This window comes from Phocoena sinus, chromosome X (genome assembly GCF_008692025.1).
Source record: "Phocoena sinus isolate mPhoSin1 chromosome X, mPhoSin1.pri, whole genome shotgun sequence".
In the NCBI taxonomy this organism is placed as follows: Eukaryota; Metazoa; Chordata; class Mammalia; order Artiodactyla; family Phocoenidae; genus Phocoena; species Phocoena sinus.
In genome coordinates, this window is record NC_045784.1 from 78,701,678 (window position 1) to 78,718,849 (window position 17,172).

Here is a 17,172-nt window from a genome sequence, read left to right on the forward strand (position 1 = left end):
ATACTTTTTCCAATTATATGCAACTAGTCCATAACCAAAGATTAATTATTGTGATTACCCCCTATTATTATAGGAGTTCAAATATAGAGACTACCTGGCACTCTAAACCAAACTTAATTTTGATGACAGGGAATACATAAAAAGAAATGGATGGATGTACTTGGTGCCTTTAGATGGCTAAGGAAGTCCAGTTAGGTAGTACTCTTAACAGTAAAAGAGGATAGACAGCTAAGATGTCTGAAAAGCCTCAATAAACACAAATGAGGCTTTGTGCACAAAACACAAATGCACAAATATCTTGTATAAAAAGCATAGTCACAGTCAGAAGATCAAATACAAGGGGCTTTTAAGAAAAAAGTATATCACGAACAAGGTCAGTTGTAAATGGTGCATTGATTGAGATATACCACCAGAGAATCTGTTGGCCTTTCAGCCAACGAGTTTGGCTGGGCAATTAGGTTAACACCCACAGCACATCAGTTACATTTAATACTTATATCTACAGCAACAAATTACTATGGAATTTTCACCGAGATAATGCAATAATTGCTTTAGTGGGATCCAAAGGCAGGATGGTAGCAAAACTCAAAGCAAAAATATTTTTCTACTCTATAGTTTGAGATTTGATATCTCTTCTTACATACAGTGATCTATGAGGCAAATATTGTGCATACATTCTAAGGTGAAAATGAAGATAATAACAGTGGGGAATGGGGGATGTACAAGTATATTATATTCACCATTGAATATACTGGTCACTGGAACAGTAAACAACCTTCCTGGTGGTTGAATGCATTCTGTTCACAATATTTTGTTCTTTTTATCTCACTCCTTACCTGTCACCTTCCACTAACATGTGCTGTACTTCAGGTACTGAGTCTGATTTTCTTAACATAGTTATTGATTTCTGTCCCATTCAATTTAGTTCATGTAAAAATATTCGTGGCATCCTGACATATGTCTGTGGCTAATAACTGCACTGATCCGTCATGTCCTAGGCTAAGCAAAGGACAGTATTCTGATGATGGAAGAACCTGAAGCTTATTAAAATTTTTAGGAGAAGTAGTTTGATGGTTGATCAAATTAGGTAAAGCCTATAAAGTGCTTAAGATGGTGACTAGCTATTTTTAGTATTCTAATTTTCATTCAGTATCAAATAAAAAACTAACGTCTAAATTGGACAATCATGTAACATGTTCACCATTTCATTATTCATACATATATATATATATATATATATATATATATATATATACACACACACATGTAATTTATTTTAAGAAATTAGCTCATGTGATTGTGGAGGCAGGCAACTCCTAAACCTGTGGGATAGTCTGGCAGGCTAGAGATTAAGGTAAGAGATGACGTTACAATCTTGAGTCCAAAATCTTCATGGCAGGCTAACAAGCTGGAAATATAGGCAGGATTCCTTCTATCTTGCAATCTTGAGATAGAATTGCTTACTCTTCATGGAAGATCAGTCTTTGCTCTCAAGGTCTTCAGCTGACTGGGTGAGACCGACCCAATTAATGAGTGTAAAATGATTTACTCAAATACTACTGATTTAAATGTTAATCACATGTAAAAAATACCTTTACAGCAGTATCTAAATTGGCGTTTCACCAAACAACCAGCACCATAGCCTAGCCAAGTTGACACATGAAACTAACCATTACAATCTGTGATGTTATCTCCCAAAATCATTTAGGATGCCAAATTTTATTTTCTTTTAGTAATTGTGCATATTTTAGAGCCTGAGATTTAGAATTCAGTATAGAAATTTTTAAGAGAATGAAACTCATGGTATTAATATTTTCACCAAATATGTTCATGTTTTGGCATTTTAAGTGTCAATAACTTTTTTAAAGGGTTTAGCCTATTAAAACGTCAATCTGTAATTCTAAACTAAAATATGCAATGAAAAATTGATTTATATTTGTGAATTTAAACTGAGATCTCCCTAAGCTGATACACAAACTGGGAACATTTAGAATGAAAATTCCATGAAGCTAGGGATTTCCTTCTACTTCATCCAGTGCTACCATCTAAGTGCCAAGAAGAGAACCTGCCCAATAATAAGTTCTTTTATTTTTAAACATCTTTATTGGAGTATAATTGCTTTACAATGTTGTGTTAGTTTCTGCTGTATGAAAAGGTGAATCAGCTATATGTATACATATAGCCCCATATCCCCTCCCTTTTGCGTCTCGCTCCCACCCTCCCTATCCAAACCCAATAGATGGTCACAAAGCACTGAGCTGACCTCCCTGTGCTATGCAGCTGCTTCCCACTATCTATTTTACATTTGGTAGTGTATATATTAAGGCTACTCTCACTCTTCATCAGAGCTTACCCTTTCCCTGCCCCGTGTCCTCAAGTCCATTCTCTACATCTGTGTCTTTATTCCTGTCCGGCACCTAGGTTAATCAAAACCATTTTTTTTTTTTTTTAGATTCCATATATATGTGTTAGCCTATGGTGTTTGTTTTCCTGACTTACTTCACTCTGTATGAGAGACTCCAGGTCCATCCACCTCACTATAAATAACTAAATTTCATTTTTTTTACAACTAATATTCCATTGTATATATGTGCCACATCTTCTTTATCCATTCATCTGTTGATGGACACTTAGGTTATGTCAATGTCTTGGCTATTGTAAATAATGCTGCAATGAACATTGTGGTATATGTCTCTTTTTGAATTATGGTTTTCTTAGGGTATATGCAGAGTAGTGAGATTGCTGGGTCATATGGTAGTTCTATTTTTAGTCTTGTAAGGAACATCCATAATGTTCTCCATAGGAGCTGTATCAATCTACAATCCCACAAAGAGTGCAAGAGGATCCCTTTTTCTCCACACTCTCTCCAGGGTATGTTGTTTGTAGAATTTTAATGATGGCCATTCTGACCGGTGTGAGGTGATACCTCATTGTAGTTTTGATTTGCATTTCTCTAGTGACTAGCGATGTTGAGCATCCTTTCATGTGTTTGTTGGCAATCTGTATATCTTCTTTGGAGAAATGTATTTTTAGGCCTTCTGCCTACTTTTGGATTGGATTGTATTTCTTTTTGATATTGAGCTGCATGAGCTGTTTGTATATTTTGGAGATTAAACCTTTATCAGTTGCTTCCTTTGCAAATATTTTCTCCCATTCTGAGGGTTGTTTTTTTGTCTCGTTTCTTGTTTCCTTTACTGTGCAAATGCTTTTAAGTTTCATTAGGTCCCATTTGTGTAATTTTGTTTTTATTTCTATTTCTCTAGGAGGTGGTCAAAAAGGATCTCGCTGTGATTTATATCATAGAGTGTTCTGCCTATGTTTTCCTCTAAGTTTTATAGTGTCTGGCCTTACATTTAGGTCTTTAATCCATTTTGAGTTTGTTTTGTATATGGTGTTAGGGAGTGTTCTAGTTTCATTCTTTTACAGATAGCTGTCCAGTTTTCCCAGCACCACTTATTGAAGAGGCTATCTTTCCTCTATTGTATATTTTTGCCTCCTTTGTCATAGATTAGGTGATCATAGGTGCATGGGTTTATCTCTGGGATTTCTAAACTCTTCCATTGATCTATATTTCTGTTTTTGTGCCAATACCATACTGTCTTGATTACTGTAGCTTTGTAGTGTAGTCTGAAGTCAGGGAGCCTGATTCCTCCAACTCCATTTTTCTTTCTCAAGATGGCTTTGGCTATTCATGGTCTTTTGTGTTACCATACAAATTGTGAAATTTTCTGTTCTAGTTCTGTGAAAAATGCCATTGGTAGTTTGATAGGTATTGAACTGAATCTGTAGATTGCTTAGGGTAGTATAGTCATTTTCCCACTGTTAATTCTTCCAATCCAAGAACATGGTATATCTCTCCATCCGTTTCTAACATCTTTAATTTCTTTCAACAGTGTCTTATAGTTTTCTGCATACAGGCTTTTTGTCTCCTTAAGTAGGTTATTCCTAGGTAATTTCCTCTTTTTGTTGCAATGATAAATGGGAGTGTTTCCTTAATTTCTTTTTCAGATTTTTCATTGTAAGCTTGTAGAAATGCAAGAGACTTCTGTGCATTAATTTTCTATCCTGCTAGTTTACCAAATTCATTGATTAGCTCTAGTAGTTTTCTGGTAGCTTCTTTAGGATTCTCTATGTATAGTATCATGTCATCTGCAAACAGTGACAGTTTTACTTCTTCTTTTCTAATTTGGATTCCTTTTATTTCTTTTTCTTCTCTGATTGCCGTGGCTGAAACTTCCAAAACTATGTTGAATAATAGTGGTGAGAGTGGGCAACCTTGTCTTGTTCCTGATCTTAGTGGAAATGGTTTCAGTTTTTCACCATTCAAAACGATTTTGGCTGTGGGCTTGTCATATATGGCCTTTACTATGCTGTGGTAGTTTCCCTTTATGCCTACTTTCTGGAGAGTTTTTTTATCATAAATTGGTGTTGAATTTTGTTGAAAGATTTTTTTCTGCATCTATTGAGATTATCATATAGTTTTTATCCTTCAGTTTTTTATGATGTATCAAATTGATTTATTTGCATATACTGAAGAATCCTGGCATTCCTGGGATAAACCCCACTTGATCATGCTGTATGGTACATTTCATGTGCTATTCGATTCTGTTTGTTAGTATTTTGTTGATGGTATATGCATCTATGTTCATCAGTGATATTGGCCTGTAGTTTTCTTTCTTTGTGACATCTTTGTCTGGTTTGGACATCACGGTGTTGGTGGTCTCATAGAATGAGTTTGGGAGTGCCCCTCCCTCTGCTATATTTTGGAAGAGTTTAAGAAGAATATCTGTTAGCTCTTCTCTAAATGTCTGATAGAATTCTCCTGTGAAGCCATCTGGTTCTGCACTTTTGTTTGTTGGAAGATTATTAATCACAGTTTCAATTTCAGTGCTTGTGATTGGGCTGTTTATAGTTTCTATTACTTCCTTGTTCAGTCTTGGAAGGTTGTGCTTTTCTAAGAATTTGTCCATTTCTTCCAGGTTGTCAATTTTAATGGCAAATCGGTGCTTGTAGTAGTCTCTCATGATCCTTTGTATTTCTGCAGTGTCAGTTTTTACTTCTCCTTTTTCATTTCTAATTCAGTTGATTTGAGTCTTTTCTCTTTTTTCTTGATGAGCCTGGCTAATGATTTATCAATTTTGTTTATCTTTTCTAAGAAACAGCTTTTATTTCTGATCTGATGTTTATGATCTCTTTGGTCTGCTAACTTTGGGGTCTTTTTGTTCCTCTTTCTTTAATTCCTTTAGGTGTGAGGTTAGGTTGTTTATTTGAGATTTGTCTTCTTTCTTGATGTAAGATGGTATTGCTATAAGCTTCTGTTAGAACTGCTTTTGCTGCATCCCATAGGTTTTGGGTCATTGTGTTTTCACTGTCATTTGTTTTTAGGTATCTTTTTACTTCCTTTAAGATTTATTCAGTGATCTCTTGGTTATTTAGCAGCATATTGTTTAGCTTACATGGGTTTTTAGTTTTTAGTTTTTTTTTTCCTATAGTTGATTTCTGATCTCATAGTCTTGTGGTTGGAAAAGATACTTGATATAATTTCAATTTTCTTAAATTTACCAAGGCTTGATTTGTGACCCAAGATATGATCTATCTCAGAGAATGTTCATTGTGCACTTGAGAAGAAAGTGTATTCTGTCATTTTTTGATAGAGTGTCCTATAAATATCATTTATATCGCTCTGGTCTAATGTGTCATTCAAAGCTTGTGTTTCCTTATTTATTTTCATTTTGGATGATCTATCCACTGGTGAAGGTGGGGTGTTAAAGTCCCTTACTATGATTGTGTTACTGTTGATTTCCCCTTTTATGGCTATTAGCATTTGCCTTATGCATTGAGATGCTCTTTGTTGGATGCATAAATATTTACAATTGTTATATCTTCTTCTTGGATTGATCCCTTGATCATTATGTAGTGTCCTTCTTTTGTCTTGTAATAGTCTTTATTTTAAAGTCTTTTTTATCTGATATGAGTATTGCTACTCCAGCTTTCTTGTAATTTCCATTTGATTGGAATATCTTTGTCCATCCTCTCACTTTCAGTCTGTATGTGTACCTAGGTCTGAAGTGGGTCTCTTGTAGGCAGCATATATACAGGTCTTGTTTTTGTATCAATTCAGCCAATGTATGTGTTTGTTTGGAGCATTTAATCCATTTACATTTAAGGTAATTATAGATATGTATGTTCCTATTACTATTTTCTTAATTGTTTTGGGCTTGTTATTGTAGCTCTTTTCCTTCTCTTGTGTTTCCTGCCTAGAGAAGTTCCTTTAGCATGTACTGTAAAGCTGGTTTGGTGGTGCTGAATTCTTTTAATTTTTGCTTGTCTCTAATGGTTTTAATTTCTCTGTCAAGTTTGAATGAAATACCTGCTGGGTAATCTTGGTTGTAGGTTTTCCCCTTTCATCACTTTAAATATGTCCTGCCACTCCTCTCTGGCTTGCAGTGTTTCTGCTGAATGATCAGCTGTTAACCTTATAGGATTCCCTTGAATGTTATTTGTTGTTTTTCCCTTGCTGCTTTTAATATTTTTTCTTTGTATTTAATTTTTGGTAGTTTGATTAATATGTGTCTGGGCCTTTTTCTTCTTGGATTTATCCTGTATGGGACTCTCTTTGCTTCATGGACTTGACTATTTCCTGTCCCATGTTAGATAAGTTTTCAAGTATAATCTCTTCAAATATTTTCTCAGAACGTTTCTTTTTCTCTTCTTCTTTTAGGACCCCTATATTCCGAATATTGGTGCATTTAATATTGTCCCAGAGTTCTCTGAGACTGTCTTCAATTCTTTTCATTCTTTTTTTCTTTATTCTGCTCTGCTGTAGTTATTTCCACTATTGTGTCTTCAAGGTCACTTATCTGTTCTTCTGCCTCAGTTATTCTGCTATTGATTCCTTCTAGGGAATTTTTAATTTAATTTATTGTGTTGTTCATCATTGTTTGCTTTCTCTTTAGTTCTTCAAGTTCCTTCTTAAATGTTTCTTGTATTTTCTCCATTCTATTTCCAAGATTTTGGATCATCTTTACTGTCATTACTCTGAATTCTTTTTCAGGTAGACTGCTTATTTCTTCTTCATTTATTTGGTCTTGTGGGTTTTTACCTTGATCCTTCATCTGCTTATATTTCTCTGTCTTCTCATTTTGTTTAGCTTACTGTGTTTGGGGTCTCCTTTTCACAGGCTGCACGTTCATAGTTGCCATTGTTTTTGGTGTTTGCTCTCAGTGGGTGAGGTTGGTTCTGTGACTGGTGTAGGCTTCCTGATGGAGGGGACTGGTGCCTGTGTTTTGGTGGGTGGGGTTGGATCTTTTCTTACTGGTGAGTAGGGCCACGTCCAGTGCTGTATTGTGGGGTGCCTGTTAACTTTTTATAACTTTAGGCAGCCTCTCTGCTAATGGGTGGGTTCTTGTTTCTGTCTTGCTAGTACTTTGGCATGGGGCGTCCAGCACTGGAGTTTGCTGGCCATTGGGTGGAGCTGGGTCTTTGCGTTGAGACAGAGATCTCTGGGAAAACTCTCAGTGATTGATATTATGTGAGACTGGGAGGTCTCTGGTGATCCAATGTCCTGAACTCAGCTCTCCCACCTCAGAGGCTTGGGCCTGACACCAGGCCGGAGTGCCAAGACCCTCTCAGCCACACATATCAGAAGAAAAGGGAGAAAAATAGGAAGAAAAATAAAATAAAATTAACAAATAAAAATTTAAAAATTATTAAAATAAAAGAATGAGAAATAAATAAAATATTTTTTTAAAAAAGTGAGCAACAAAACCAACAAGCAAATCCACTAATGATAACAAGTGATGAAAACTGAACTAAGGTAAACATAAAAATTGGAAACAAATCAGTTGCAGACAGCAAACTCCAGGTCTATATTTGCTTCCATTGTCCATCACCTCAACTTTGGATGATTGATTGTCTATTTAGGTATTCCACACATGTAGGGTACATCAAGTTGATTGTAGGGGTTTAATCCACTGCTCTGAGGCTGCATGGAGAAATATCCCTTTGTCTTCTTTTTCTGCATGGTTCCTGGGGTTCAGCTTTTGTTTTGTCCCCACATCTTCATGTAGGTCATCCTCTGGCATCTGTTCCCCACCCAGACAAGATGGGGTTAAAGCAGTGGCTGATTAGGGCAGTCTTGCTCACTCAGGCTCAGGGGAGTGGGGGGTAAGATAGTCATAATTGGAATGTGGGGTAAGCCTGCCATGGCAGAGGCCAACGTGATGCTGCAACTGCCCGAGGCATGCCATGTGTTCTCCCGGGGAAGTTGTCCCTGGATCATGGGACCCAGGCAGCAGCAGGCTGCACAGGCTGTCATATTGGGGTGTGTGGATAGTGACCTGTGCTTGCACACAGGCTTTTTGGTGGTGGCGGCAGCAGCCTTAGCATTTCATGCCCAATTCTAGTGTCCAAGCTGGTCTGGAACTTGTTTAGGCGGTGCCCTGAATCTCCTCTCCTTGTGCACCCTGAAACAATGGTCTCTTGCCTCCTAGGAAGGTCCAGACATTTTCCCGGATTCCCTTCTGGCTAGCTGTGGTGCACTAGTCCCCACAGGCTGCTTTCACACAGCCAACCCCAGTCCTCTCCCTGGGATCTGATCTCCAAATCCCGAGCCTCATCTCCCAGCCCCCACACCCCCACGGGTGAGCAGATAAGCCTCTCAGGCTGGTGAGTGCTGGTTGGCATTGGTCCTCTGTGTAGGAGTCTCTCTGCTTTTCCCTCTGCACCCCTTTTGCTTCACTCCCCTCCATGGCGCCAAAGCCTCCTCCCTACCCACCCCCCATCTCCACCAGTGAAGGGGTTTCCTAGTGTGTGGAAACTTTTTCTCCTTCACAGCTGCCTCCCAGAGGTGCAGTTCCCATCCTTATTCTTTGGTCTCTGTTTTTTCTTTTTCTTTCTTTTTTTTTTTTTTTTTTGCCCTCCCAGGTACATGGGGATTTTCTTGCCCTTTGGGAAATCTGAGGTCTTTTGCCAGCATTCAGGTGCTGTTTTGTAGGATTTGTTCCACATGTAGATGTATTTTTGATGCATTATTGGAGAGGAAAGTGATCTCCATGTCTTACTCCCCTGCTATCTTGAAGGTCCCTCCCAATAATAAGTTCTTAGCAAATATTTGTAGGATAACTCTAAGAAAATTCAAGACTCATCAGACATTCAAGTATACCAGGAGTATTTTGTTCAAGTTAGTTGAGTACTTAAAGGAAACTAAATATATTTATAAATCCAGCTTAAAATATTTATGCAACTTTAAGTTGTAAAAATCTTCCTTAAAGTTAATTTTTTGCAATTAGCTAAATATATGAATATAATGATATTGCCAACTGAAAATGGAAGCCTCAAGAATAACTGACTTTTTGAGTTTGTAACTTTAATAAACTGAATATTAATGTTATAGTTAATGGAACTTGTGAATAATTTTTTCTGTGCACCATAATCACCTTCAAGGACATAAAAACCCTCAAACTTGAAAGATAGCTCAATATTTCCTAAACTTATGGACAGCTTAATTTTAATTTCATTGATTTTTAGGAGGAAAAAGAGTAAGGAAAAAATTAAATAATTACTGCATTTCAGATAAATGTTTCATTGAAATGAGACATTGTTAAAAGAACTCTATAAAGTTTTTAAAATATTACAAGGAATTATTGAGCCATTTTTGCTGTCATATATATATATATATAGTAAAATAAAATATATATGTATATAAATGTATATACATATATATTTTATGACACTTTTCTACATTAGGCACCGTAGCAAGTTGATTAAGAGAACAAACACTCAAATCAAATTTTCTAGGTCTGAAACTTAGCTCCACCACTTAACCAAAGTGGCAAGTTACTCAACCTATATGTGTCTTGGTTTCCTTACTGTTAAAATAAGAAAAATAGTAATACCTATCTCCTAACATTATTGTGTGGATGGCAGATTATTCCTCTCAAGGACTTTAAACAGTGCCTGGTACATATGCATTTTATTAGGTATAGCATCTGTTAACTTCCTGCTACTAAATAGAAAACCAGCCCACATTCCTCCCAAAGTACCTACCCCAATCTCTGAGTTTTGTTAGTAAAAATGTTTGATAATATAAAAATGATTGTATAATTTGTGTAAGCACTTCAAGAACCATTATCCCCACAGTTGTTTTGTTTTAGTCCTATCAAAAATGGAAAGGATTCAATGCATGTTGTTAGTACTTTTATCATGGCTTTTCCATTCCTCAGTTCTTAATCTGGATTACTTTCTTCACTGACTAGATTTTGTCATCAAGTAGAGCATGTTTGTTGCCTTTTTTTTTTTTCAAAAGCTCATGGGCACTAAATTTTCTAGCTCTTGCATGTTTAAGAATGTCATCTTCCTTTCAATACAGTAGCCAGTAACCATATGTGGTTATGGAGCATTTGAAATGTAACTAAATCAATTGAGATGTGCTATGAGTGCAAAATACACAGGATATTTCAAAGACAGTATGTAAAATATTTAATTAATAATCCTTATATTGATTTCATGTTGAAATGGTATTTTAGATATACTGGCTTGCAAAAAAGATATTATTAAAATAAATTTCACCTGTTACTTTTTTCTTATTTTTTTAATATGGCTACTAGAAAAGTAAAATTACAAATGAAAGGTCAGAAAGAGAAATTAACCAAACAATCCCATTTAGCATCACAACAAAAAGAATAAAATATCAATATATATGAACAAACCTAACTAAGGAAGTAGAATACCTGTATTCATAAAACTATGAGATATGATGAAAGAAATCAAAGATGACACAAACAGATGGAGATATATATCACATTTTTGGATTGGAAGAATCAATACTGTGAAAATGACTATACTACCCAAAGCAATCTACAGATTCACTGCAATCCTTACCAAATTACCAATGGTATTTTTCACAGAATTAGAACAAAATAATTTACATTTTGTATGGAAACACAAATGACCCCAAATAGCCAAAGCAATCTTGAGAAAGAAAAACGGAGCTGGAGGAATCAGGCTCCCTGACTTCAGACAATATTACAAGGCTACAGTAATCAAGACTGTATGGGAATTTCCCTGGTGGTGTAGTGGTTAAGAATCTGCCTGCCAATGAAAGGGACAAGGGTTCCATCCCTGGTCCAGGAAGATCCCACATGTCACAAAGGAACTAAGCCCATGTGCCACACTTATTGAGCCTGCACTCTACAGCCCACGAGCCACAACTACTGAGCCCATGTACTACAACTACTAAAGCCCACGTGCCTAGAGCCTGTGCTCTGCAAAAAGAGAAGCCACCACCATGAGAAGCCCGTGCACTGCAACGAAGAGTAGCCCCCGCTCACCTGAATTAAAGAAAGCCCATGTGCAGCAACAAAGACCCAACACAGCCAAAAAACATAAATTAATTAATTTAAAAGTAAAAAGACTGTATGGCACTGGCACAAAAACAGAAATATAAATCAATGAAACAGGATAGAAAGCCCAGAGATAAACCCATGCACCTATGATCACCTAATCTATGACAAAGGAGGCAAAAATATACAATGGAGGAAAAACAGCCTCTTCAGTAAGTGGTGCTGGTAAAACTGGACAGCTACATATAAAAGGATGAAATTAGAACACTCCCTAACACCATACACAAAAATAAACTCAAAATGGATTAAAGGCTAAATGTAAGGCCAGACACTATAAAACTTAGAGGAAAACATAGGCAGAACACTCTTTGACATAAATCACAGCAATATCTTTTTTGACCCACCTCCTAGAGTAATGAAAATAAAAACAAAAATAAACAAATCGGATTTAATTATATTTAAAAGGTTTTGCACAGCAAAGAAAACCCATAAATGAAACAAAAATACAACCCTCAGAATGGGAGAAAATATTTGCAAATGAAGCAACAGACAAGGGATTAATCTCCAAAATACACAAACAGCTCATGCAGCTCAATATCAAAAAAACTGATAGCCCAATCAAAAACTGGGGGGAAGATCTAAATAGACATTTCTCCAAAGAAGACATACAGATGGCCAACAAACACATGAAAAGATGGTCAACATCACTAGTTATTAGAGAAATGTAAATCAAAACTACAATGAGGTATCACCTCACACCAGTCAGAATGGTCATTATTAAAAAATCTACAAACAATAAATGCTGGAGAGGGTATGAAGAAAAGGGGACTCTCCTACACTGTTAGTGGGAATGTAAATTGGTACAGCCACTATGGAGAACAGTATGGAGTTTCCTTTAAAAAACTAAAAATAGAGCTACCATATGACCCAGCAATCCCACTCCTAGGCATGTATCTGGAGAAAACCATAATTTGAAAGGATGCATGCACCCCAGTGTTCATTGTAACACTATTTACAATAGCCAGGACATGGAAGTAACCTAAATGTCCATCAACAGAGGAATGGATAAAGAAGATGTGGTATGTATATACAATGGAATATTACTCAGCCATAAAAAGTAATGAAATAATGCCATTTGCAGCAATATGGTTGGACCTAGAGATTGTCATGCAGAGTGAACTTAGAAAGAGAAAAACAAATATTGTATAATATCACTTATATGTGGAATCCAGAAAAATGGTACAGATGAACTTATTGGCAAAGTAGAAATAGAGTCACAGATGTAGAGAACAAACACATGGATACCAAGGGGGAAGGCAAGGTGGGATGAATTGGAAGATTGGGATTGATATATATACACTACTACATATAAAACAGATAACTGGGTCGGTTGGAAGATGGCGGAAGAGTAAGATGTGGAGATTGCCTTCCTCCTCACGGATACACCAGAAATACATCTACACGTGGAACAACTCCTACAGAACACATACTGAAGGCTGGCAGAAGACCTCAGAGCTCCCAAAAGGCAAGAAACTCCCCACGTACCTGGGTAGGGCAAAAGAAAAAAAGAAAAAACAGAGACAAAAGAATAAGGACGGCACCTGCACCAGTGGGAGGGAGCTGTGAAGGAGGAAAAGTTTCCACACACTAGGAAGCCCCTCCAGGGGCGGAGACTGCGGGAGGCGGAGGGGGGAGCTTCGGGACCGTGGAGTAGTGCCCAGTGACGGGTGCGGAGGGCAAAGTGGGGAGATTCCTGCACAGACGATCGGTGCCGACCGGCACTCACCAACCCGAGAGGCTTGTCTGCTCACCCGCCGGGGCGGGCGGGGCTGCGAGCTGAGGCTCAGGTTTCGGTTTTGGACGGAGCGCAGGGAGAGGACTGGGGTTGGCGGCTTGAACATAGCCTGAAGGGGTTGGTGCGCCACGACTAGCCGGGAGGGAGTTCGGGGAAAAGCCTGCACCTGCCGAAGAGGCAAGAGACTTTTTCTTGCCTCTTTGTTTCCTGGTGCGCGAGGAGAGGGGTTTAAGAGTGCTGCTTAAAAGAACTCCAGAGACAGGCGGGAGCCGCGGCTAAAAGCGCGAACCCCAGAGACGGGCGCGAGCCGCGGCTGAGGGCGCGAGCCCCTGAGATGGGCGCGAGCCGTGGCTGGAAGCGCGAACTCCAGAGACGGGCGCGAGCCGCGGCTAGAACCGCGGACCTCAGAGACGGGCAGGAGATGCTAGGGCTGCTGTTGCCGCCACCAGGGGGGCTGTGTGCGAGCACAGGTCACTCTCCGTGCCCCTCTTCCGCGGAGCCTGTGCAGGCAGCCACTGCCAGGTTCCCGGGATCCAGGGACAACTTCCCCGGGAGTACGCACAGCGGGTCTCAGGCTGGTGCAACGTCACGCCACCTCTGCCGCCGCAGGCCCGCCCCGGACGCAGTGCCCCTCCTTCCCGCATCCCGCAACCCCCGGCCTGAGTGAGCCGGAGCCCCTGAATCAGCGGCTCCTTTAACCCCGTCCTGTCTGAGCAAAAAACAGACGCCCTCCAGCGACCTGCGCGCAGGGGCAGGGCCGGGTACAAAGCTGAGCGCCTGTGAGCTGTGAGAGCAGGGAGGAGAGGGGGAGGTCTCTCCCGGCAGCCGTGGAGGCAGCGGATTGAAGCTCCACAATCAACTTGATGTGCCCTGCATCTGTGGAATACCTGAATAGACAGGGAGTGATCCCAAATTGAAGAGGTGGAATTTAGGAGCGAGATCTGTGATTTTTTTCCCTTTTCCTCTTTTTGTGAATGTGTGCATGTATGCTTCTGTGTGAGATATGGTCTGTATACTCTTGTTTCCACCATTTGTCCTAGGGCTCTACCCGTCCATGGTTTTTTTTAAAAAAAATTTTTTTTTTCTAATAATTAATTTTAATTGTAATAACTTTATTGTACTTTACCTTCGTTCTTCCTTTCCTTCCTTCCTTCCCTCCTTTAGACAGCGAAACACCCCAGGTTGAGGAGGTGGTCTCTGGGAGCAGGATTTATGATTTTTCCCCCTTTGCCTCTTTTTGTGAACGTGTATGTGTATGCTTCTGTGTAAGATTTTCTCTGTATAGCTTTGCTTCCAACATTTGTCCTAGGGTTCTATCCGTCTCTCTTTTTTTTTTTTCTAAATATTTTTTAGTTCAATAACTATATTATACTTTAATTTATTTTTACTGTATCTTCTTTCTTTCTGTCTTTTTTCCTTCTTTCCCTCCTTCCTTCCTTCCTTCCTTCCTCCCTCCCTCCCTCCTTTCTTTCCTTCTTTGCTTCTTTCTTCCTTCCTTCCTTTCCTCATTTCCTTCTTTGTTTCCTCATACCTCTACTAATTCTCTCTACATTTTCTCCTTCTTTCCCTCCTTCCTTCCTTCCTCCCTACCTCCCTCCCTCCTTTCTGTCCTGCTTTGCTTCTTTCTTCCTTCCTTCCTTTCCTTCTTTCTTTCCTCATACTTCTACTAATTCTCTCCACTTTTTCTCCCTTTTATTCTGAGCCGTGTGGATGAAAGGCTCTTGGTGCTCCAGCCCAGGAGTCAGGGCTCTGCCTCTGAGGTAGGAGAGCCAACTTCAGGACACTGGTCAACAAGAGACCTCCCAGCTCCACATAATATTAAACGGTGGAAATCTCCCAGAGACCTCCATCTTAACACCAGCACCCAGCTTCACTCAACGACCAGCAAGCCACAGTGCTGGACAACCTATGCCAAGCAACTAGCAAAACAGGAACACAAACCCACCCATTAGCAGAGAGGCTGCCTAAAATCATAATAAGGCCACAGACACCCCAAAACACACCACCAGACGTGAACCTGCCCACTAGAGAGACAAGATCCAGCCTCATCCAGCACAACACAGGCACTAGTCCCCTCCACCAGGAAGCCTACACAACCCACTGAAACAACCTTAGCCACTGGAGACAGACATCAAAAACAACGGGAACTACGAACGTGCAGCCTGCAAAAAGGAGACCCCAAACACAGTAAGATAAGCAAACTGAGAAGACAGAAAAACACACAGCAGATGAAGGAGCAAGATAAAAACCCACCAGACCTAACAAATGAAGAGGAAATAGGCAATCTACCTGAAAAAGAATTCAGAATAATGATAGTAAGAAAGATCCAAAATCTTGGAAGTAGAATGGACAAAATGCAAGAAACAGTTAACAAGGACCTAGAAGACATAAAGATGAAACAAGCAACGATGGACAACGCAATAAATGAAATTAAAAGTACTCTAGATAGGATCAATAGCAGAATAACTGTGGCAGAAGAACAGATAAGTGACCTGGAAGATAAAGTAGTGGAAAAAACTACTGCAGAGCAGAATAAAGAAAAAAGAATGAAAAGAACTGAGGACAGTCTCAGAGACCTCTGGGACAACATTAAACGCACCAACATTCGAATTATAGGGGTTCCAGAAGAAGAAGAAAAAAAGAAAGAGACTGAGAAAATATTTGAAGAGATTATAGTTGAAAACTTCCCTAATATGGGAAAGGAAATAGTAAATCAAGTCCAGGAAGCACAGAGGGTCCCATACAGGTTAAATACAAGGAGAAATACGCCAAGACACATATTAATCAAACTATCAAAAATTAAATACAAAGAAAGCATATTAAAAGCAGCAAGGGAAAAACAACAAGTAACACACAAGGGAATCCCCATAAGATTAACAGCTGATCTCTCAGCAGAAACCCTACAAGCCAGAAGGGAGTGGCAGGACATACTGAAAGTGATGAAGGAGAAAAACCTGCAACCAAGACTACTCTACCCAGCAAGGATCTCATTCAGATTTGATGGAGAAATTAAAACCTTTACAGACAAGCAAAAGCTGAGAGAGTTCAGCAACACCAAACCAGCTTTACAACAAATGCTAAAGGAACTTCTATAGACAAGAAACGCAAGAGAAGGAAACGACCTATAATAACGAACCCAAAACAATATAGAAAATGGGAATAGGAACATACATATCGATTATTACCTTAAATGTAAATGGACTAAGTGCTCCCACCAAAAGACACAGATTGGCTGAATGGATACAAAAACAAGACCCTTATATATGCTGTCTACAAGAGACCCACTTCAGACCTAGAGACACATACAGACTGAAAGTACGGCGATGGAAAAAGATATTCCATGCAAATGGAAACCAAAAGAAAGCTGGAGCAGCAATTCTCATATCAGACAAAATAGACTTTAAAATAAGGACTATTAAAAGGGATAAAGAAGGACACTACATAATGATCAAGGGATCGATCCAAGAAGAAGATATAACAACTGTAAATATTTATGCACCCAACATAGGAGCACCTCAATACATAAGGCAAATACTAACAACCACAAAAGGGGAGATCGACAGTAACACATTCATAGTAGGGGACTTTAACACCCCACTCTCACCCATGGACAGATCATCCAAAATGAAAATAAATAAGGAAACACAAGCTTTAAATGATACATTAAACAACATGGACTTAATTGATATTTATAGGACACTCCATCCAAAAACAACAGAATACACATTTTTCTCAAGTGCTCATGGAACATTCTCCAGGATAGATCATATCTTGGGTCACAAATCAAGCCTTGGTAGATTTAAGAAAACTGAAATTGTATCAAGTATCTTTTCTGACCACAACGCCATGAGACTAGATATCAATTACAGGAAAAGATCTGTAAAAAATACAAACACATGGAGGCTAAACAATACACTATTAATAATGAAGTGGGGCTTCCCTGGTGGCGCAGTGGTTGAGAGTCTGCCTGCCAATGCAGGGGACACGGGTTCAAGCCCTGGTCTGGGAAGATCCCGCGTGCCGCGGAGCGGCTGG